Here is a 23736-nt window from a genome sequence, read left to right as displayed (position 1 = left end):
GAAAAAAATAGCGCTGCAAGTCCTCAGTGCTTCCCTGCTCTGCTCCAAAGGCCCTTGGAGTCCCGGAGCAGCTCTCAGAGCTCTGTCCTCATGGGCAAGCACTGCTTGCCCAGCCCATAGGGCATCCCACAGCACGCATGGGGGTGGTGTGCCCATGCAGCACTCCACAGTGAGCTCAGGGAAACAGCAGGGTGGGAGCATGCATGGGAACCTGCCTATGGATTCTGTTGAGTCTGCTGCCATCAAGATTCAAATTAGCAATGAGTTAAAAGAAAAGTGCTACTCCTCGCCCTACGAATATGCAGGGTTGGGCTGGGAATTCCAAGAGGATTTGTAAATGAGGGTTGAAAATTCCCAGCCAACCACTTGGCACCTTTTTAGTAGGAGTATTATTTAGTAAGTATAGCTCTTAAAAATCACGTAAACTGAAAGTGGTTGAGAAATCGGTGGCAATTACTTACTTGAACTCTCGGCTTTATTAATAAATGAAGAAGAGCTGCTCGTGCAGCCGGGCGGAGCTGCAGTCACAGTGCACACACAGCAGGTGCCCACCGGCGCTGGGACCTCTGTGTTCCATGGACAAAGCGCGGTGCTTCGAGCGCTTGCAGGAGCGGCCATCGCTTCATTTTGCCCCAGTGATTCGGGGGGCACGTGAGGGTTGCTTACAGCGAGGTGTGCTTTGTCTGATGGCATTTCTGCCGAGTGACAGACGAGCCATCTGGCTGTTAGGCTGAAGTGCAGCGCAGCGTTTTCTTAGGAGGGAGCCTGCAGCGATGACAAAGCAGTTCCACACCTCCGCTGCCTGTGTCACAGCAGGGCTGCTGCTGGCAGATCAGCAAAGCCAGCATGAGATGGCAGAGCCGTGCTGGAGCGAAAGGAGTCCATCAGACCTCTGCCCTCCTAGGGACGTGGAGGGGACTGAGCGGCAGCAAGAAAAATGAGGGACTTTCAGGGGCAGCTGTGTTTTACTAACCCAGTCATAATGCCCCTAAAAATCCTTATTGTTCTTGCAATGGTCAACTGTGACCTCCGGCACGGGGAGGCCTGGAAGGTAAGCACGAGTGCTGGGTGCAAAGCGAGCATGGTAGGGCAGGTCTGCCTTTGGGAAGGATTGCTTGCAAGCTGGAGTGGTGTTACAGGCTGGGGAAAGTGGTGTTACAGGCTGAGTTTCCATCAGAGGTGGATTGGAAAAGCTTCACAGTTAATGGTGGTATGGAGAGTGCATTGTTGTATGAATCTGAGGGCATGAGAACTGGAACACAAAGTGGGAGAAATGAAAGAAACCAAGCACTTTCCCTTTCTGTTTCATCTATCTCTCATTTCTGGCTATCAGATCAAAATGCAGCCAGGGATCTTCTCAAACCAACCCCAGAGACACACAGCCCTGACCACAGCACCCCAGCAGGAGCGTGGCTGGTTAATAGCAAGGGACTGGGGAGCAGGGGAGCACCCCGAGCCACACAGATTTACTGGTCCTTTATTTAGCATTATAAGTTGCTCCACTGATTGCAGGACAGTCACAGGACGTGGGAAGGTGGCCATGCAGCATCAGCAGTGTGCCTGGGCAGCAGGGAGCCACCGACTGCTCCACTGATGGCCATGGGCTGGGCAGTGCCTGCCTGTGTCACTGTGCCCCTATTCTGCACAGCTGTCTGCTTGCTGATGGAAGGGCTCCATCCTGCAACGTTCCTGCTCATGTCCCTTCCTGTAATATCACAGGACTGCGCTGCCATAAATGATTGCAGTCAGAAGTACTTTAAAAAACTGTTTTTTCAGATTCCAGGACAGTGATGTCTGCTAGCTTATTGCATTATTACATCTGCATTTCTTCCTTTTTTTTTTTTCTTTCAGTATTCAATTTATTCTTTTCATGTTTGGGAAAGAGTTGGTGGTTTTACACTTAATGCCTTTCATTACATTGGGAACTGCCCTCTCCTTGCTAACTCCCTGCTTTACTCCTTGGTCTGCTGAATTGCTCTCAGCCATTGCAGATCTCTGCTCGTTCTCATCATCTTATTCTCAGCTTCATTCCTGCTTAGGGCAGAGATGCAGTAACTGTACAAAGAGAAGCAATTTGTTAAACAGAACTGTAATATTCAATTATTCTCCATCATGCATTCTAACACCTTGTTTGCATTTCTGAGAGCTTGTATGTGTTAAGTTTTTGTTTTCATTGAACTCTACAACAAAAAGCTTTTCTCCTTTAATAACTTTACCTAGGGAGATGGATAATCAAATTAATCTGGCTCCACAACACTAACTGTCCCCTTCCCAGCGTCTGGTTGTTTTAATCATTACCTGTTTGAAAAGGCTTTCTCTATCAATTAATTGATATTTTTATCAATGAATTCTGCTTCATGTGACTGCGCCAATAGATTAGAAATGCATGCTTATTTTTATTTTTTTCCTTCTCTCTACACAGACTGCACAGACTTGCCTTTACACATCACTTACCTATTTTTAATTGGGCTGTGTGGCTCCACAGCAAGCATTACTCATTTGTTATTTGTCATTCTCAGGAACATTTCAACTGCTTTTCTTAAAGCTCAACTCTATGTAAAGGAGAAGTGACTAGAAACCCCAAACTGGGTCCTGGGTCTTGCTTAACTCTGTAAAGCACACTGACTTGCTGACACGACTCCAGTTAAGGTATGGTATGAATCAGGAGCTCCAACAGCCGCTGTGGAATGAGTGCGTTCACATGAAGTCATCCTGCAGCAGCTATTGCAGAATAGTCAACTGCTCTGTGTAAGCAAGCCCTAAAAGACAATCCTGGTCCCAGCAGTTGTGTGACTAGGTAAGGGAGGTAATGGGCACAAGAAAGGCATATTCTGTCTGCTAAGGATGGGCTGGGAGCAAAGAAACCTGTGCTGCTCAGGGCTGCCTTGCAGGTCGCTGCCTTTGGAGTTGTTTGCTTCAGGACTTTCTGCTTTGATGCCTTCGATTTCTGAGACCGGTCCAGCATACGAAGCCACAGACTGTTTCCTCATGTAGCTGATGCAGTGTCTTCACCTGATACCAAAACAAGATGTGAGGAATTGAACGTTTCCCCTGGTGAGATGTGTGGATGGAACTGACCTGCTTTTAATCCAGTATCTACCGATCAAATAAACAGAAGCACCACCACTACTAACAGGAATGACTGACGCTTAGTACTGGAAACAGGAAGATCCAGAAGGGGATTTTGTGCCTATGTTACAATTTTTATCTTTAGTATTCACATCTTACTCAAAGTAAGAATATTTGTATGTTAAAATAACCCCCTTTTTGCTTTGTAATACTGGATTGAGCCTGCCCAGCTTCTTCCTATCACAGCTCTGCCCCATGGAGAGAACCCAGTGGTGGATGTGGAGGTCAGAAGAGCTCCTCCAAATGCAGGGGATGTGCACAGGACAATCCTGCAGCTCTTCCTGAAGCTAGTGCATGGATGAATGGATCGTCTTCTCATGTGCTATGGGAACTCTGCCTATATAAATGTCTGACAAACTCTTCCAGTGCTTTATAACCGTGTTTCTTCTACCTTCTGGTAAGCCACAATTTCCTGCTTGTGCATCTCTGTCATTTAGCATCTCCAGCCTGGCTTGGAAAATGCAGAAATTCCTAAAATAAATGTGTTTTGAAAAATAGACACGGGATTTTTTCAGTCAGTCTCAATGGTGCTGCCCTAGACTTCTTGAATTTGCCATCCCTAGAGTATGCTAAGTAGTATGAACATTAAAATAGACCCTGCCAAAATAAAGCATTCCCTACTCGCATGCAGATAATTCTGCATGGATAGCAGAAGATGTACTAAGCTTGAGCCACCATTCATATTTCTCTGCACATCAAAGCAACTGCTCCAGAATCTTTCAAGCACCAGTGTTCCAGGCTGCAAGGAGTCTCTGGCTGCACAGGACCTTTCTGAACTGCCCTGTGATGTTATCAACTGCTTTCAGTGCACAACATCTGCCTGGATAATTTAATCTGCTACATTCATTCAAATAGAAATTGTGTGTCAGCCACATGATCTGAATTAGACCAGTGCAGGAAATAACATTTTGCAGGCGAATTTGGTGCCTTCTGTCACTGGAGCCCTTTGCTACTTTTTGATGAATAGCTGTTTCATGGAGGAAATGTGGTTATTAAGGCAAACTTTCTTCATGATTTAAATTGCTTTCAGCAAAACTGAAGAAATCCAAGCTGCCAAGCAACCTTTAGTTTTAGCAGATTATTGCTGGGCTTTGTCTTTTTAATTAGGCCAGTGTTGATCAAGTTTAATTAAGAGAACTGGTGAGACAGCCAGGACAGCCTTCCTAAGAGCTGGACTCTGTTCTGGGGCCCAGCTGGTATTGGTTGAGATTTAGTTCTCTAAAAAGAGAAATAAAACAAAATAAAACCTTAACAAAATGAATAGACGCCTTGAGTCTCCACACAAACTCATCAGCTGGCGTAGGATAGTGGGACTTCTCTACCTACCTTTCTGTGCAGCATCAAGTTTTAAAGCTGGTAACAGGATGTGACTTCTGAACCTGACAGCCCTGCAGACAGGAATTCCTCATTGCTGAGGATGATTCTGCCTTATATGCAATTTGGAAAAAAAAAAGAAGTACTTACTTTTACTTGTCTATTAAAGACACAAGAGAAAGATCCATGGTTTTCCATGTAAGTAACTGTCAGAAGAGATGAGTTAAATTCCACATTCGAATTCTTGATATTCCTCTATTTGTCATTGTGCCTTCGAGCTGACGTGCTGTAATTACCCCTGAACGGCTCCCTCATGACCAGGGCACCTGCTGAGCATCACCTATTAGGCTTTTACATCTATAAACTTCACCTGCTCCCTCCCTCTGTGCAAAACCAAACTGGTGCTTTCTCTAAGCTCAAAAGGAACCTGTTCACATATGAAGAGTAAAAGCAGAGAATTCAGAGTTGTAGCAATCAAGTTTATAAATCAGGTAAGCCCAGGGAGAGGGGAACAATACATTTATTAGTCTGCAATTAAGGGAGGGCAGGGAAGTTTTCTCAGACAACTCAGACTCCTGAGGCTGCTCATCTGCCTCGTGAGAGAAGCAAAGTACACAGCTTCACTGTGATCCTGAATCTGAGGCTGAGCAGTTTGTTTTGCCCTTGAGCTTCCTGTGACTTCAGTGCAGCGTTTTTAAAGGGAAAATTGAACAAAGATTTATGGGTTGCCACAGCCTGTAGTTTTCAAACATACTGCTAGTCCATCCACTCCTCCCACAGTGGACTAACATGCCCTAATTATTGCCAGCACATACAAAAAGCATTTTTAATCATTATATCATAAAGTGGGACAGAAGTGGACTAATGATACAGAAGGGACCAAATACATTTTCAGAGCTCCAGTACACAGGACAGGGTTTGACCATCAGTCTATAGGCAGAAAGGTTGTCACAGACAGCCAGTCACAATATATTCTGATCTTTTGCTCAGCACAGATACTACCTGCAGTACCAAGCTTTGGCTCCATGACAGATGAGAAGCAAATCTATGGATTCCAGTGCTTGCACTTCCAAGTTGTTATGGCTTGCTATTAAATGGGGAAAGGAAGCCAAAGGAAATCATGTGCATTGGAGTCAAATACCATTTTTAGGAGTGGGAACTGCATGAGTATTTCACCAGTGATTAAAATAGCCAGGGACCAGGGCACACTAATGATTAATGATCTCTTTCTGCAAGCTGAGGACATGTCCTACAGGATCTGGCCCTCCTGAGAGACAGTCATGAAGTACAGTTTGGCGGAGCGTATTTAAAAGGCATGAGCAAAAAAAGTACAGAAACAACAGTACAAGGCATTACTACAAGAAAACTCTGGTTTCCAGTGAGGAGCTTCTGGGAGCTCCTCTTTTTTTTTTTTCCCCAGCTGCAGGGAAGGGTGAAAACTATCAGCTATAAAAATATTACAGTTTATGCTGTTAAACAAATCATAATTTGTCAACAGGTAGCTGAATTATGTCCAACTCCACTGAGAGCCAAAACTGATCTTTTTTCCCAATGCTGTTGTATAGTAACAGCTGGCAGAACACTGTCAAGCAAAGCTGTGCTGGGCTGATAAATAAACCAATGATCCTCAGTGTAGGAGACAAACCATCTCATGGAGAGACTGCAGCTCATGCTGGGATGTGTTGAACAAATGCTTGTTAACAATCTGCACACAGGCAGAGAGTTGCTTTACGAAAAGGTGCTAGAAAAATGTTATTTGAATAAAACACAGCATTCCTAGGGTTATCAAAAGAACCAGCCAGGTTTTAGGTCTCAGAGTCTCTAAAGCACAGCAGCAAACCAGTGAACATTAGCATTTCTTGTTCATTCAAATGGAGAGTCTGGTAACTGGATTCTGGATGAGTGGAAAGACCCAACAAGTTCTAAGATACAGCAAGGCAAGCCAGAAAACCAACAGAGTGATATCTGCTTCTATTTGTTTCAGAGCTCCCAAATTCTGCTGGAGAATTTTTCACTTTTCAGTTGTTTCTGAGGCAGGAGGAGACTTGCTCTGATTGCAGATGCTGTGTTGCCTCTAAGCCAATCAGACTACACTGTCCCATGTGGGAGAAATGAAAATGTCCCATCAGGAGATACAGCTTCATGCTGGAGCTCAGATCCTGGTGTAGCCATCATATTATGCTCTGGTTTTGTCCTTGCTTTGCAGGCATTTTATTTTTATCATGGGTAAGAACAGGAATGTGTGCATTTCTGTGAAAGAACGAGCACAGGGCTGCAAGCTCCATCTCAGTGCAAATAATATTTTGGCAGGAAACCTGCAGGAGATTAAATTAGGGACCTAAAGACTGAATATTAAAACATTTCAAACTTTTGAGTTCTTTTAAATAAGCAGCAACAAAATGAAGCAGTCTGACAAAATTAGTAGGCCCAAAGTGCTAAAGGAATCCTCTAAGGTTCATTTATTTACTGATGCAGATTTAGGAGAACTATTTAGGCTATTTGTATTAGTAGCTGTATATGTCAACATGCTATTTCCTCAATGCATTCTGAGTCCAGATTAGCTAAAGTTTTAGGTGTTGGCAGACTTGCTACAATAGAAGGGAAATGCCACTGGAATAACTTTAAACATGATCCAATCCCTGATGATTCACTGGATGTGTTAAAATTTCCTTTGAGACCATGTAAGTAATGCAGGGACTGGAGTGCAGAGTGCCTGTGACTCAGCTCTCTGCGAGGCAAAGGGAGGATGTCAGAATTACTCACAGGGACAGCAGGAATCTCATTTATCTATTTATAGGCAAGGCTGAGATGAGCTCGTGCCATTGAAGAGCTGAATTTGCCAGTTCTCCTTGGGGGGAGGAAAAGGGAAGGCCCTACCTTTAGCTTCCAAACCCAAGGACTCTGGCCAGCTGCATTTTCCTGCCCTCGGATGAGCAGCACGGGGCACCTGGTGCAGACCTGTTGGAGAGCAGAGCAGCCCCAGCCCCTGGCACCAGTTCCAGAGGGGCTGCAGGACGGGGAGGTCCCATGTCCTGAGCTCAGGGGACTCTTCCCACTGCAGGAGCATCACTGCAGCATGTGTGTATGTCAGCCAGCTTCATTTAAGAGGTGCCGGTTAGATGCCAGCACTCACTTTGCCAAAAGCCTGTTTACTGCTTCTCTTCAAAGAGGTACAACATCATTCCCCATGCGGGCGTTTTGCCTAACAGGCCATCAGAAAAGGAGAGCTCCAAGGGACAGAGCAGGGAGCTGAGCACACTGCCTGCCTCCAGCCTCTGCACAGCCTGCAAGGCACTGACAGTGTCGAGACAGCAATTCCTGAAGGTGTGCTTTCAGCAATGTATATTTAGGTTTGGGAGGTGAAAGATGGTCACATTTTGGGTAAAAAGCAAGAGCTCAAGCCCACAGCAAAATGTTTTAGTGACACTTTTTCTGATACAGCCAGCACTTAGCAACACAAACTGCAGCCTTGTTTTCTTACTGAGGAAGAAACCACTCCATGGTACGCACTGCACACCGCACTGCTCCATCACTGGGAACACCTTTGTGGTGTTGGTTGGGCAGTTCTTTCCACTCCCTGCATTTAGCTGCTGTGGCTAATTCCCTTCCCAAAAAAAGAAGTTATCTAGGAATGCAGGGCTCTGGATTACTGATCCAGCCTCCTACTGTTACATTCAATTACATCATATTGTGCTTTTTGGCAGGCTGTCCCAGCACTTCATTTAAAATTTTCAGCTTTAATATCATTTGTTCTTGTGCCAGCATCATAATTTAGTTTAAACAATTCTCTTTTTCCTCTGATCTTTACCTATCAGATATATTTACTGAAAACAATCCTATCTCCTCTAGCCTTTGTTTTGGAAAACTAAACAAATGAAACTCTTCTAGTCTCCTCTTGTTCTAAACCCTCTGATCATCCTCAGTGCCCTTCTCTGTACCTGCTAATCTTCCTCAAACATGAGTGAACCTGTACCTTCTAGGATTGTGTTTGCCTCTCCATATCAGATTGGTGGCTCACAGTTATCCCTGGGAGCAAGTAAGCTCTGCGGGTTTTTTTCCACCCCCCTGCCTTTGTCATCTTCAAGTGAGTAATATGATATTCTAGTTATTAATTTCTAACTGCACGTCTTACTACTTTGTCCATTCTATTTCAGATGAATTCTGTCATTCACTCATTGCTGACTGATGCTCCGATCATCCTCTGTATTAAGAAAGCCCGTGTCCTCAGCAGATTTCTTTACTATATTCCTGCTGCTGTACCAGACTCGTTAATGAAACAAGCAAGACTGAACACTGACTCCTGAGGAGTTCCACTTACTGACTGCCTCTGTCTGGCATTTCTTCTCTTCTCACAGCTCCCCTCTCCTCTGCACTTTAACAGTTTTGCATTCACCATCCACACTAATCCCCATCGTCTCAACTTCAACCAGTAATTTCCCCTGTGGTATAATATCAGATTCTTCACTCAAGTCTGGATAGAGTAAATCACCTGTATTTCATTTGCCTAAAAAAAAAATCAGTCATCAAAGAGAAATATCAGGGTAAGCTGAACTCATTTCATGTGCCAAATCCTGGGATGGAAATCTGCCAGTGCACCTTCACCTGAGCACACTGAATTCTTCATGCTTTTCTTTCCACCTTACATGCGATGATTTTCATTCCCTTACGTATATTCCCACTAGAAATCCTGTCTTTGTCCCACTGCTCAATATGATCATCTCTACTGAAAATGTGGACAAGGTGTTCTTAATTCATTTTTAGACTATATGTAGTTGGGTCTAATCTCAACCCCATTCTCACTCCGTAATGACCACGTTTCTCCTCTTTTTATTTCTCCAGTTGAAACCCTCTGCCATCTGTTCTAATTTCCTTTTCAAGTCCAATTTGCAAGCTCACCTTTGACGTTTCATTCTGTCTCTACCTTCCCCATCCCAGCAACTTCAAACTGGACGACTGAGGCAAATCCTGCCTCCAGTCTTTTGCTCCACCACTTTTCTCCAATGCCACCTTTGTGGCAGTAAATCATAAGGCAGGTCCAGAACTGCTGCCCTGGACACATCACTGGAGTAGTGGCTGTTCAGGACCTGCAGGGTAAGCTGCTTTGTCAGCCCTGTGATAAGAGTGATGGACTCCATCAAAGAGCAGAGCAGAGCATCGTACTCTGTAGCAGTTCCTCTCCAGACATCTGATTTCAATCCCTAGCTGCATGCCAGCAGAATACCCTCATGCCAGTCAGAACTTCTGCATGTCAGTTAATGCTCCCCATGTGTTTGGGGCTGGTTATTTATCCCACTGGGGTTGGAGCATTTCCTGTCAGGGTTAAACTTCCTGCATGTTTCAGCTCGTTTTGGAATCCAAGTTCCATCACATTCAATTCCTCAGCTCTGCAGTGCAGCTGATTCCACTAATTAGCTCCCTTAATTTCTCAACATTTGCCCTCTTTGAGATGAGTCTGTGTGTCACTACAGAGGGTGCTGAAGATTCAGTCCTAACAAGGTGCCTTTAAAAGCTGTGTTTCTTACCCAGAGTTCTCAGAGGCTTTGGCTGGCTCACAACTTGGTGCTTTAGAGGCTGTGAAAGAACTGCACTCCCCTTTGTGCATGAGGCACAATCTTATCATTGCTCAGTATTACTCAGCATTTTCATTCTGTATCCAACTGAGACAATAAAGAGCCTAAAAGGCCACAATTCAAAACATACTGCACTGGATGGAGAGTCCAGTTAAGTCCCTAAAGTGAGGTCCAACGCTTCCTACCCCCACCAAGATCACCGCAGCACTCTGCTAACCAGCTCTGCCTACCAGAACGCAGGATGCCCGTACCTGCCTATTTGCTTTGAATTCTGCCAATTTCCTGCAGAAAGCAAAGCCCATCCAGACTGCAGCTGACCAGTCTGAGATGTGCAGACAGGTAGCAGAGGCCTAGCTTAGACTGTGCTTAGACCAGCACAAGAAGAGAGAGCCATGTCCACAAGGGACTTCTGAAAAACGCAAAGCACCTTTAAAAATCCAGGCCTTATTGCCAGGACTCTGCAAGTGACACATGTCCTCTCTTTACCTGCTTCCTCCAGAGCGGCAGCAGCACGGCCCTCTTCCCAAGCCAGCATGCAAGTGATACAGCCATAGTGCTGGGGCCACGTTGCTATCTGAGATAGATGGAAGCTGTCTTCTGCTGCCAAACTGGTGCACGTTCAAACCCTGTAGAAAGAGCTGAAATGGCAGAGCAAAGTAAATTTCTCTCCTCCTCTCCCCTCTCTTTCAAGGGGAGCAAATATGCCCCTTTCCCCAAACACGTCTGCCTTGAATGCTCCCTGCTCTGCTGGGCACCTACTGACCTTGGCACTGTCACAGGACTCGTGTTTTTCTGAAAGAGTAACCTCCTTGTCAAGAGGCTTATTGCTTTGGGAAACACAAAGCAGTCTTGTCCTCCAAGTGTCCAAGCCTTCTTTTCACGTCTGTTTATTCCTTCACTAGCATTTATTTTTGGCCCTGAAAAAAAACAACCACACAACTCCACATTAAAGGGATGGCGTCCAGTTAAAACCCACATGCTGCACCACCCCTTCACACCCCTTTGCAGGGGAAGGCAGCAGAGGAGACCAACAAAAAAACTCAAGAAAAACTGTCTCCTGTTGGGCACAAAACTGCCTTTGCTTTCTAGTGAAAAGGCAGCAGAGCATCCTCAGAACCACAGAGCACATTGGACAAATAGGCCAAATCCTGCATGCCTGAGGCTTGTTTGTATATACAATCAAAAATTCAAGGGCCAAATTTCCATTTGTCCTGGAAAATCTTTCTAGTTGGTATTATAAAAGGAGCCCAAGAGAGCAAGATGCCAATGTTCCACAATGTCATACTGAGTTTGAGGCGTGTGTAACTCTTGGACAATCCCAGCCTTTGCAACACAGCTTATCAAGGATATAAAATCAGAAAGGCAGTTTCATGCTGCTTCTATGCTGATTCCACACCTGTTTGGGCTACTAGAGCAAGAACATGGCTTCTTATGCAGTATAGAAAAGCTTAAGAGGAGCAGCAGGTGATTGTTGCCTCCTGAGGCTGGTGCCAGCTGTGCTTAACCGCTGCTCGAGGCCAGTGTTAAGGCAAACGAAAGCACTTAGGCCACCAGCAGAGTATGCTCACCTGTTTGACTTTGCAGAGAAATAATCACAGAGCCAGTGCCAGCTTTGTGCCTGCCACCTCCCAACTGAGAGCTGTGACTGTGTGTGGGCTGATGCAGCTGCAGAAGGACTGTCTAAGGGCTCACAAAGCTGAAGTCCAAGGCACAAAGTTCAAGTCCAAGGTCCTGTATTGACAGTGTGTGTGGTCAAGACCTGCGTTCCTGTTGGAAGATGGAGAGAAGGAAAGCAGGACTGCATCTTGAGCTCTTTGTACTGGCTCTGCAAGAGCAATTGTGCTCACTGGCAGTATCTATGACTTGAACCACCCAGCAGCATCCAGCACCCCAGATCATGTAGCTGTGCTCCATTCCTTTAGCACAATGACTGAGTTGGGCACCTGAGGACAAAGTCATTAAAGCAGTCTGCTCTCAAGACCTATGTTACAGCAACTACATCGCTGTCTGCTTTCACTGAAGTCAACGGGACTCTGGCCACAGGCCTGATTCATCTATCTCCTCCATCAATAGATTATCTTTCAAGTCCATTGGCTCCTATGAAATTAGAGCTGTCAAGCCCTGGATGTACACTATGGCATGGTTCAGTCAAAAGAAATGGGGGACATGATGGAAATTGAAACCTCTGGAAAAACTTGGACTATCTTGTATGCTTATCAAGTCAGTAGAATATTAATGCTGCATCCATCATTCAGAGTAATTGCTTCTGGATGCTTGGCTGACTTTGGTAAGGGGCACTTTGAGAAGAATAAAACTGCATTTTTACTGCTGAGAATCTTCCTACAACATACAATGTGGCCCAGGGGGATGCTGACAACTTACTGGTATTGTCTTCAGAGACTACACAGGGGCTAACACTGCTAAACTGTATAAACAAGTGCCTACCCCAGAATATCATTTGAGTCCAGACAGGATTTACAAACGCAGAGACGGCCAGAGGTGGGCTGTCCTTCCATCAGTCTGTGAATCTACAAAGAAAAAAGATGATTTTGTATTCTTTCAATTACATATAGAACATAATTAAAGTAATCACAAAAACAGATGCATGATATCAGTAACTGGCAAATTAAGAATTCGGTCACGGTTGCCCAGGAACTCGCAGCCTCCGTGCAATACCAATAATAATTATTTATAGCCTACTATGCAAGGAAATTAGTCCAGGAAAACTGTCTGCTTATAACATAAAGAGTCACCCCAAGGGAGAAGTTCAGTGCAGTGTGCAGGGAGCAAGACATCACACCATTTTCTTGTCTGGTATTATAAACTTTACTGCAAGTACCATTTGTGTATTTTGCAGAGAATGTCTCGGTTCCCCTGTAACAAATGCCTATTGTATTCCTGCTGAGTTTCATTGAATTTACTCTTGATTTATACTTAAGATCAGAGGCAGATCCATGTTACTTCTTTCTATATAAATCCCTGAGCTGCCTATTCACAAGGATGAGCAACTTCGCAAAAGAATGAGTTGAGAGAAGGAGCTGGGTGGCAGGCTAACTATTAGATCTGATGGCATTACCATAGCATCTGGAGAAGCTAAATGCAGTGCTAACTCAAGGTACAAGAAAGCTTCAGCCCTTGAAAAGAGCTAACAAAGACAAAGCACAGAAAGTGGGAGGTAGCAAAGAGGCACGGAGAAGAGAAGCGGCTGTGCAGCATCACACAGCAGGGAACCCAGAGGGGCAGGAGCAGGGCCCTGTCTCTCAGCACCTTCCAGCTTCACACTGCCTTTTGGTCCTTTCTGCATGTGGACCTCATGCATCTTTAATTAAAAGCACAATCCAAAAATAGAAAATCTTTTTTTTTGTCAAGGGAACTCCTGCTCTGCGAGTTATCTCCTGTGATTAATACCTGCCTCCTCTGCTGAAGACATCCATCTCTGCGTGGATCAGGTTCTAGTAAAGCAAAGCTCACCTCTTAGGAAAGAGAGCTTTCCATTCTGTTTCTGCTAACATTCCTCCTCACCACTGTCCCTGCTTGGCCCTGCAATCGTTTTATGATGCAGCCCAACATAACTCACAGTACTTCCCATTGCTGTGTGCCACCAGTGTTAGCAGAGCCCTTTTTGTGGTAGACAGCAGCCTTCAGACACCCCGTGTTTCCTGTTCAACTGGAGCCAATCACACATTATTTGGTACTGAAAGTCCCTAATTAATTTACACACAACGAGGCCATTGTAACGATAACGTAATGGAGATCGGCCCATTAGCAAAAAGTGTGGATAAATTATTTTCTTTTAATGCTTCCATCAATATTAAGACCCATTAATCATATTTTAAAAAAAACAACTTTAAACATACACACTATTTGTAGGCATTTCTGATGGGATGCCTGCAGCCCTGCCTTTCAGCAAGGAAATCTCTGCCATGTTCTGAGCAGAACTGGATTTTTACTGCACAGAAGATAGCACAACTGGTCCAACTCCTCTGATATCCTCTTTATAAAGTGAGAATATAACAGTTTTAACGAAAAGGAAATCAACATTAAATGCAATATATTCTGAAGGAGGGAAAAATTCCTAGCAGCTGCTGAAAGTGAAATTGATAAATACCTCTTTCATCTTTATCAAATCACTATTCAGTACAGTCACATTTATTAATAACAACATCCCTTAAACCACATTGTGAAAATCCATTAGCAAGAAATGCTTTAAAATGTACAACAGGCTGCAACAGATGGTTTATCAAAGGCTGAAACAATTCAACAGTATAAGCAGAGTGGGCATTTTTATGGGCTGCTGAGCGTGCCAGAGTATCATTGTGACACATCCACAAGTGGGCTGTTTGTGTTGTGTAACTAAAACTTTCTCTTGAATCCAGTAATCCACATAACCAAGAGCTAATGCAAACTCGTTCTGTGCTTTGGATGTTTTCCCCATACGTACCTGTGCCTGGAAATGCTGCCGGCAGTTTCAGAGCTGAGTGCAGCACTGTGGCAGTGCCACAGCTCTCACTGCTCACAGAGGGAATGCACACTGACTTCTCCATAACAAACCCTAATGAGAAGAATCCTCAGAGAAGTCGTAACTATTCCCATGAGAATCAACCCTTGCAGGACCAGCCTGGAGCCAATCACTGTATCACTCTTTAATTTTTCAACACAATTTGCCCTGGAAGTTTACATATTCCCTTCTTCCTTTCTTGATTTTTTAAAAGCCAACAGTTTGAATGTCAGTCACTGAGAGGGTATGAGATACGGAGGCGAAATCCAGAGGAGGGATTTTGTCATCGTCCTCATGGCAGAAGCTGCCAGCCATGCCCATTGTGCACATCCTGCACCACTGGAGCCATGTGTGCATCCCGGGAGGGCTGTTACAGAAGGGCTGCTGCCTTGCCCTGCTCTCGGTCGCTTCCAGTTTGCAGCAGAGAACAATAATGGCACAGACAGCGCAGCATTGCTGTGCGCTCGTTCCCCAGCAGTGACTGTATCTGTCACAGCCTCCTGCTGTATCAGGGCAACAACATTTCTGAAGGCATTTTCTTTGTTGCTGAACAAGGCGAAGTCTGAGTTGGGGAATACAGGAGAGGCGAAGGGACAGAGCGAGGGATGTGTCTGCAGTTGGGTACAAGTGCACAGCAGTGCTGGCAGATCAGCCTACACACATTCTCCTTCCAGATCTGATAATTCCCTAATTCTATAAAAACACACCCAAGGCAGGGGTCACAAGGTGCCTAAGGTAGATATGCAGTCTGCAGCTAAATGCATCCCAGTTCCCTGGAGGGAGAAGTCCCTTCACATCCATCAGCTGTACATGTATCTCACCCCAGCAGGACGGGCAGGCTGTGCCACCACCAACAGCTCACTGGCTTCATACGTCCCCGCAGTGTGTTCCACTTAGGAGGGCAAAAGGATGGCAGAACAAATCAGTGGCAGAATGTATCTTCTGTAATCACACACAAGTCAACTTGTTAAACTGATTGATTTCTGTCCCAACTGAGGTTATAACTCCATGATTACTTTTGACCGAGCACAGCTAGAAAACACATAATTACATGGGCCAAAGCACAGAGAATGGTGCCCACTGCTTTGCTGGTAAAGTGCAGCACATGAGGGGAAAAGAACCACTTGGAAATGAAGTGTACATTCACACCTCACCACATCCTCACTGCAGAGTTTCTGGCTTTCAGGCTTGGGTAGCATGAAAGGCGAAAATTTCTCAGGAGCAATGATGGATTGCGTGGCATGAAACATCGCAAATGGTGTCAGTGCTGGGGATGGGGGTTCCACCATCCAGCCAGATGAAAGCAGTCCAGGCGAACGCTGGTGAGACAACACTTGGCACCTTGCAGGAACGATCTTTCTTGGCTGTAATCTCCCCCTCATGGGGCATTTCCAGTTTTCTCTGTTGTTGACCTGCAGTGATGGAGGAAAGGGGTTGGACGTAGATGGTGCACTGAGCAGGAGTCGGGTCTGCTGGAGTGGGAACAGCTGTGGGGCTGGGAGGGAAACAGAGATGGGAATGAGACAGATACACTTCCCCTCTGGGAGGATGGGCTCAGGCAGCCTGAGGAAAATAAGGCTAAAATGAAAGGGAGGAAACCAGAGAAGAGAAGATGGAACAAGGGAGATCACAGAGAACAACAGGAAGCAGTGCTGAGATGTCAGACATGAAGGCTGGGCTTGTAGGAGAAAAGCAAACAGAGAGTGAAAAAAAAAAATCAGGATTAGTGTGCAAAAGACAGAAAAATTTTTTTAAAAGTCTTATAAAAGTGCCAACTACCCAGCTGCAGTAAGTGAAACTCCAGTACACTTACGTCAACACCACACCACAGATCAGCACCAGGGGAGGAGGTCTGGGGTTGTTTTTTAATTGCTTGGAAAGGCTTTCAGCGATGCAGAACATGAACTCCAGCTTCCACTGATGTCAAAGGGATTTAAAAGTGCTCACAGTCTCTCAAAACCAAGACCCAACTTGTCAAAGTACACGAGACAAGATGCTGCATTAATCCCTCGAGAAGAGCCAGCTTTGCACATTGCCTGACCTGCACCTCGACGTCGACACACCTCGATGGCACACATGTGGCAGGGACAGGGACACAGCCCAGCTCTGCCCACCCCATGCCAGGCTTTTGCTTTGCTCTCCCTGATGAGCAGCGAGGCCCTTGGTTTGCACAGCCAGGCGTGAGTAGGGTAAGAGGCATCCGCTTTGCTGGTTGAAGTGAAATGTTTGGCTTATTGGCACAGCTTGTTTAGATTGGCTCCTAGCACTCAGTCGATGTTATTAGAGAAAGCAATAAAAATGCATTAAATACTAGGAACTACATTAAAACAACATGGAGCATGCAACACAAACCAAGAAAAGCAAGAAGCAAGGGGCTGAGTATGGAGTCTGCCATTCCTTCAGTCATGAGTATGAATATGGTGGAGCCATGTCACAACGACATTTGAAGAGGTAGAGCTGGTGAGTTCTTGCATGCTGCAACATGGAAGATTTCATCCCCTTTTCCTCTCCAAACCACAGCTTCTAGAAAGACTTTGAAATGCTGCAGTCAGCTCCTACGCCTCCCTGCTGAGCTCCTTCCAGACTGAGCTCTTAAATTTGCTATGTTTTTGCCAAGACCTAATTTTCTTTTGACCACGTATTAAAGGGCAGATTCCCATGCCACAGGGAGGGACTGTGAGATGTCATCATGGACACATCTATCACCTGTCTGGTTGGAGCTCACTGCTCTACCCCACTTCTGCAGCTCCATCAGATATCTTAATTTCTTCTTTGGTCTTGAGATAGGACTCCAGGGGCTCTGGGATCCCTAATTTATCTGTTCTGTTAACTGATTTCAGCCACAGCCAGATCCTCACTTTTCTACTGTACTATGAAAATCACAACTGCATGTTACGCCTGGTTGAACAGCAAGGTGATTACTGTAAAGCCTGGATTTCCCAAGGGAATAAAGCTTTACATGGAGCGCTGTGTGAGCCCAGTGTGTGCAAGTAGTTCTTGATCGTGTCAGACTATTTCAAGGAGACAGAGAGGAGGATTTCTCAGAGCCCCGAAGGTCCCAGACAGGCAGATGACAGACGGAGGACACGGACACCATTAGCATCCCCTGAGGAAAAGACAGCAGTGAATGCTCCCTCTATACCAGATAGCAGAGATGCCACAAAGGTGAGCGCTGTTCATTCAACTCACTGATCACGAAATTACTCATTAAGCATCTCTTTGTGTGATCACCTTCTAATGCCACTCACCTGCCCCATCTGCCTAGGGCTGCACCCTGCACAGCTGTCCGGTAACCACCTTCCTCACCCAGCTGCCCATCACCTCCAAGGCCTCCAGCAGGGATCCATCCGTGTGTTGCTGCAGCAGCACAGCAGAGAAACCGGAGAGAGGATCAACACACAAGGCAACAGGAGCTGCAGCAGGGCAACAGCTGTCCCTCAGCACATCCATTGTTCTTGTGCAGAGAAGCAGCTTTAAGAAAGTGGTGTAAATTACAGGAACTGGATCACTGGCTTGAACAATGTCAGCACGTCCCTTCGAGGGCATTCACTCCCCCCACGCCATGAAACGACAAGTTATTATTTAACAGCAGACCTCACACAGAGGAATGTTTTTCTGTATTCATGACCTCTAACAAGTATAGCAATTGTTTACTATACTCTGAGTGATCCAGAAGGAGCTATAATGTGATAATTATAGAGAAACCTTCCTAAAAATATATTTCTGATGCATCAGCAAAAGCTCAGCAGGCCCCTCCAGCTGGCACTGTACATATGAGTTAAACCCAATTTGAGAATCAGATCATGCACTACATTTTGTGCAGCTGTGCAAAGACTCCAACCAGAAGTTCTGGAGCAGATGTCTTGTAGCAATGGAGGGAAGGACATGAAGAAGAAGAGAAACAGAAGAGGCCAAGGCCACGTTTCTTGATTGAGTGGTCAGTGACATCGGAAAGTATCAGTTCCACTTTCAAGCTGGATAAACTGAGGCTCTGGAAATCAGAACGCCGGCATTTTCTAATCTGCTCACTGACTGGTTGGTGTCTGACCTTCAAGGTCCAGCTTGACTCCAGGCTGTGCCTGCTTCCTCACAACTACTGAGCCTCTGCACGGTTCATGAAGGGATACGATTCATTATGATCATTTTTTATATTTGTACACCTGCTCTGTGCTCACCGTTTCCAAACCCCAGCTCATGCACTTGGAAGAAACACGCAGAAAGGCTTCGGGACGTTCCTGCCTTGTAGCCAAAGCCACTGAAAAGTCAACCTGCTGCTGCTGCCCAGAGGTGCTGACCTAACTAACCCCTCTGCTGCTGTTTCCGCTGATCAGACTGTGAAGGGAAGCCAGGGCACAGGTGTTTGTTTTCTTCGCCCAGCGCAGCACTTTTCTGGAGACAAGCTGGGACTTCACAGTCTCTGTAGCTCCTTGGCAGCATCTACATTCTCCTGTGCCTCAGTTTCCTCACCTACAGAAAGGCCCAGATGACAAACCCTGAACCTAGGGCTGTGTTAAAGTTTGGAAAACACACAGCACCTTGAAAGAGGGCTTCTGTGGAAGCACAAACAGTCATTTATTGCTTCAATTAAAAAGCGTGTGTGCCACAATCCACAGTCTGTTTATACTTACACTTCTTATGGATATCTCTCTGAAAAGAACCCAGCCTTGGTAGCTCATGGATTTGGCACGGCACACCAAATAATAAGCAGGCTCACCAACCCTTCTACAACACACAGTGCTTCTGTGTAACTTTGCAGGCTGTGTTTGACTTGTCTGAACTTGAACAGTCACCACTGATTGATTGGCTTCTAAAAATACACGTATGCCATGGTTCGGAGTCCAGAGAGCTCCTGTTGATTTAGATGGAGACCTTGCTGGTGAGAGGCTAAGACAGACACCTGACACCAGGGTGCTGCCATTGCGGCCACTTGCTGCCTCCTGTGCAGGGTGCTCTGAACGCGGAGCTCCGCCGTGCTCAACAGCCCTCCATACCTCTGAGTGGGGAAAAAAGCAGGAAGAAAGCAGCCCTACGGATCCCTTCCCTTCCTACAACTCCATTTCCAGGCTGCCCTGCAGCTGTTGGTGAAAAGCAGAGCGAAGCTGCGCATATCCTGCTGGAGGACTGAGCTCAGGCACTGAGCCCCTGCGGTTCCCAGCGGTCGAGGGAATGCTCAGTGCCCTGCTGAGCTGGGAGAGCTCCCAGGGGCAGGGATGTGACTGCTGCAAGGGAGATGCATCGCACTGTACCCTGGAGGAGGCCGCAAGCACATGATTATTGCAACAGAAGCCGCTAGGAGAAAAACCAGATTACCGTTTTCCATTGAAGGTAATAGGTGCCTTGTTGATTTATAACTCTGTCACTGCTGGCCATTAAGCAAACGGTGTTGCAGCTCCTAGATCCCATTCTGTAGCACACTCAGTAAGCTGCAGTCTCTGGCGCAATGTCTTGGAGAGCTCCACTGTAGGGCATAGGGCCACAGCTTTCCCCCTCAGTGACAATAATGTTAGCACTCCTAGTTACACACACCCAGATCACTACAGCTGAAGTTTCAAAATGCATTTTGGAAAGGGAAGGAGGTGTGGGGCTGCAAGGAGCCACGGCACGAAGCCCAGGAGCTCAAGCCCAGCAGCTTGCCACAGGGAAACTGCAAAAAGGCAGGAGCAAAGCAGTGTCTGTGCATTCTGGGTGTGATGCATTGACAGCAGCGTCCTGGGCACTGGTGAGGAATGCAGAGCACCAGGTTTGCTAAAGATGTGAAACTGAGACAGTTTCCTACACTGTGCCCCACACTGGCAGGTCTCAGGGCCACTCTGCTCACTTACCTGCTGACATCGGAGCTAACAAAAGACAAAGCAGAGTGCAGTCAAATATATACACTGGATGTTGCCATGCTACTGAATGCAGCTTAGCACAGCAGGACTTTTTCTAAATAATGTATTGTAGCTGAGCTAAAACCTAAATAACAAAGCTTACTTTGGCTCTCTGGAAGATCACAGCTAGACAGCTGCCTGTGGAATTGCAGGGCCAGTGGAAGAAATTATTGGTATTCTAGGAGCACATGGGACTGGAGATGATCACTGCAGCCAGACTCCGCTTTCACAGCATCACATGCCAACCTGTTCGTGTGTGGGTTATGCAACAGGACCTGGCTCTGCTCTCCTGATGCGAGGTCTTGCAGAACCTGGTTGCTCCAAGGCCCAGAACCCTCATTTCCAGCGTCAGTGTTTTCCATGCCAGTTTATAGTCACTCTGTCGTCCAAAGATTTACTGTCATTTATGTAACCTTCTTCTTTCTGCTGTGTCTACAGAAGCCAGCGCCCTCTCTTCAGCTCTGCCACACTGAACATCCCACACAGCCACTTCTGTGTCACTCACAGTCGAGTCGTCTTCTGAGTCCTGCTTCAGATTTCTCCTTCCCAAAGACAGATGATGGGAACTGGCTGTGACTTTCCAGACGGAGGCTGAGCAGTTCCTTGTATGGTGGCAGGAGTGCTTCCCCATCTTTACTGGAAATATCTTGCCTAATAAACCCGATGATCTCACTTGGCTTTTGTGTTCAGTTTTAAAAGGGGTATAAAAGCAGGCTCTCCAATATTTCACTTCATTTTATTTTAGTGTTTGTTATCTGGAAAAAAGAGGGTTATTAAACGGCCTTTTTAATTAAATTCCTTTAAATCTCTGAAAACAAGAAAGAAAGAAAGATAGTAAACAAAGTAAGACAGAAGAATTACCATGTGTATGAGCAGAGGTATTTTTTTTCCCGTAACACATTTATATATAAATCTCTTTTTCAAAAACTTGCAGAATGTCTCAGTTGCTCAGTCTGTCTCCTGGGCAACGTGACACCTCACAAGAGGAGCCTTGTGGGACATCAGTGCTGGGAATTCTATTGAAATTCTCGTCCAAATAAAAAGTATTCCTCATTTCTTGAAGGTAAGAAGAGCTTGCAGCTCTGCATCCTTCTGTCTTTGCTTGTCTTCATTGTCACACAGCTTATGAAAATAAAAGGCCATGAGCATCAATAGCTTCATTAAACAGGGGGGGTTCTATGGGTCCCTTTAGGCATACAGCCTCTTTCTAAAGGTCTGCAAAATGCACCAAAGAATTTACATGAGCAGCAAGATAGTAAATAAGCATAGCTTCTTGTAAAAAGAGTTCAGGCCCCCAATATGAAACATTCAGACTTCCATAAGTAGGAAAACAAAGTCTGGAAATCACTGGTTTAGCTAAAATAATCTGAGAAAGGCCTGCCCTCACTTCTGCCACCAGCACAGCCTCTACAGGATGAGGTCTCACCACGTATGCTGGCTGTGGGAGAAAGCGTGTCTGAAGGCTCAAACCTGCTGTTCATGAGACAAGACCTTACCAAAGGACTTGAGTACAGAGCTGACTCCTGATTAAACCCCAACTGTCAGCACGGCAGGTCAGGGCAACTGGAAGCATCAGCATGGCAAAGCTGGCAACTGACATCTACCTCAGCGACTGCTGGCGACAAGTAGCATGGAGTGGATGTCAAACACTGCAGGTTGTTTCCCTTTGAGTTCAGAGGGCATTTAAAAAATCACAGTACCACTGCTGTATTCACTGGAAGCCGGTGTGCAAGTCGCTCCAAGGGAGCTGCGCAGCCCCAGGCAGTGCCGCAGCCAGCTCTGATGTGCAGGAAGTCTGCACAGCTCTCTCCAGAGCTGCAGCTCTGTGGTGGTTGGGGCTCTGTGAGCACCGAGCTCCACCAGCGGTCCTTCAGCCTGTCCAATGCACACATTTCAGAAGTAAGACCACAGGGTATCAGAGGCCACTTCACTGCCTATCAGATGGCTCTGAAACGTTGTCCAGTGCTTGCTTTTAGTAATATTTACTCTATCTTCTCTACAACTTGCCAAATGTACATTTTTTGTCTCCTGTTGCTTTACTCCATTTTTTAAATAAGGAGACGATGCTTTCTGTGTCTCCCTCCTCAGATACCAGCACTCTCCCAGGGAACTCTCAAACACCGAGGCCAGAAACCAACTCCAGGAATTGTAGGTTGCAATTAATCTAAAATTGGTGACTTGTCAATTTTAGTAGTTTTAATTTCCCAGCTGTCTGCTTGGGTTACACACATAAAACTTCTAAACAATATGCCTTCTCTCTCTCTGCACACGGAAAAACAGATTCCCTGTCCTCCTTGCAGTATGTGACCTTTAGCTGCCCTCCCCTGCTTCCCAACTCAAGGAATTCGTTCAGCAGCCCCACTCACTCACCACCTTCCACTCGCATCCCTCTAAGGGCTCCAGCAGCTCCCTGCTCAGCTCAGAAAGATTTATACTTCTGTGCCCCTTCGTATCCTTCCTCTTTAGGCTTTGATTTACCATTCCAGCTTCCTTATCGCTCTATAGCACTTCCTACATGCTTGTCTTTATCGCTCCTCGTTTTCCCTCTTTGGAGTCACCAATGAGTTTTGTTTCCTTAATTGCAGTGGGAAAAATTCACCCAGCAAAGAGGTCTTTACAGGGAACTGTGCAAGTCCAGGCTCCAGTGGAACATAAATGGCATTTTGCTTCTGAGGCGGTCTCTCAGCACAGGAAGAACTTTCAAGCCATATCAAACTTCCTCGTGCAGTTCTCAGACCCTTCCCTGCTTTACATTTCCTGTGCATTCATTAAAGGAAAGCTCTGTGCCTTTCACAAGGCACGAGGAAACACGACCTTGTTCACCTATTTTCTTAGTGCCTCTCTCTGCAGAGAGCTGCTCCAACTCTCTGCCAACTCCTCCAGCAGCCCTTCCCACAGCCAAATGTCCTGGGCTTCATTTTCTTCCTGTCCTTCGGTTTGTGATCAGTGGGCTGCCTGTGGTCATCAGCACCCTAAGGACCTCTCATGGGGCCACAGACACACTGACCTGGGGCACCGTGATGGACCAAAGGAACCACAGAGCCCTCTCTGCTCAGCTGCCCTCACTGCTTCATGGTGGGACCTGAGGTTTGTGTTCCTCACCTTTTAACTCAGTCTTTGAAGTTACTTTCACGTTTGTTCTCCTACCCCTCAATATTCCCCTCTGCAGGGATTAAAGCTGGTGGTAAAATATCCCGTGAATGTTTACGATCACAATTACACCTGTTCCTAGAAGGATTTCACAGTCGAGTGAGTCTCATTATTCTTTTCATATTGGTCTTTCCCGCCCTGGTATCCAGATTTCCCAAACACACAATCCAAGCTGAGAGCCGTTTGGTTATGATTTCAGAGCATT

At 45.9% G+C, this 23736-nt stretch overlaps 2 long non-coding RNA genes across 6 annotated transcripts in view; one reads left to right on the top strand and one right to left on the bottom strand.

Annotated features, from left to right (window-relative positions):
• LOC122176518 overlaps positions 1-21053 on the top strand; it is a 45248-nt gene extending 24195 nt beyond the window's left edge. For 3 of the 5 annotated variants that reach the window (XR_006177764.1, XR_006177765.1, XR_006177763.1), the window contains one exon: positions 2520-3626. This is a non-coding gene — a long non-coding RNA (uncharacterized LOC122176518). Of the gene's footprint in view, positions 1-2519; positions 3627-20819 lie in introns of those variants that run through there. The other 2 variants (XR_006177766.1, XR_006177767.1) reach the window with 2 other exon arrangements.
• Positions 8128-16039, bottom strand: LOC122176519. The gene is made up of 5 exons (XR_006177768.1): positions 14455-16039; positions 12459-12541; positions 11582-11780; positions 10777-10930; positions 8128-10651 (listed from the first exon to the last, which is right to left on the bottom strand). It is a non-coding gene; the product is annotated as an uncharacterized LOC122176519 (long non-coding RNA).
• Positions 21054-23736: the final 2683 nt, after the last annotated feature.

Source organism: Lagopus leucura, unplaced genomic scaffold, assembly GCF_019238085.1.
Source record: "Lagopus leucura isolate 7727_CA_CO unplaced genomic scaffold, USGS_WTPT01 Super-Scaffold_797, whole genome shotgun sequence".
NCBI classification, from domain to species: Eukaryota; Metazoa; Chordata; class Aves; order Galliformes; family Phasianidae; genus Lagopus; species Lagopus leucura.
The sequence above is the reverse complement of the archived record's forward strand: the minus strand, read 5'-3'. Positions and strand labels throughout refer to the sequence as shown.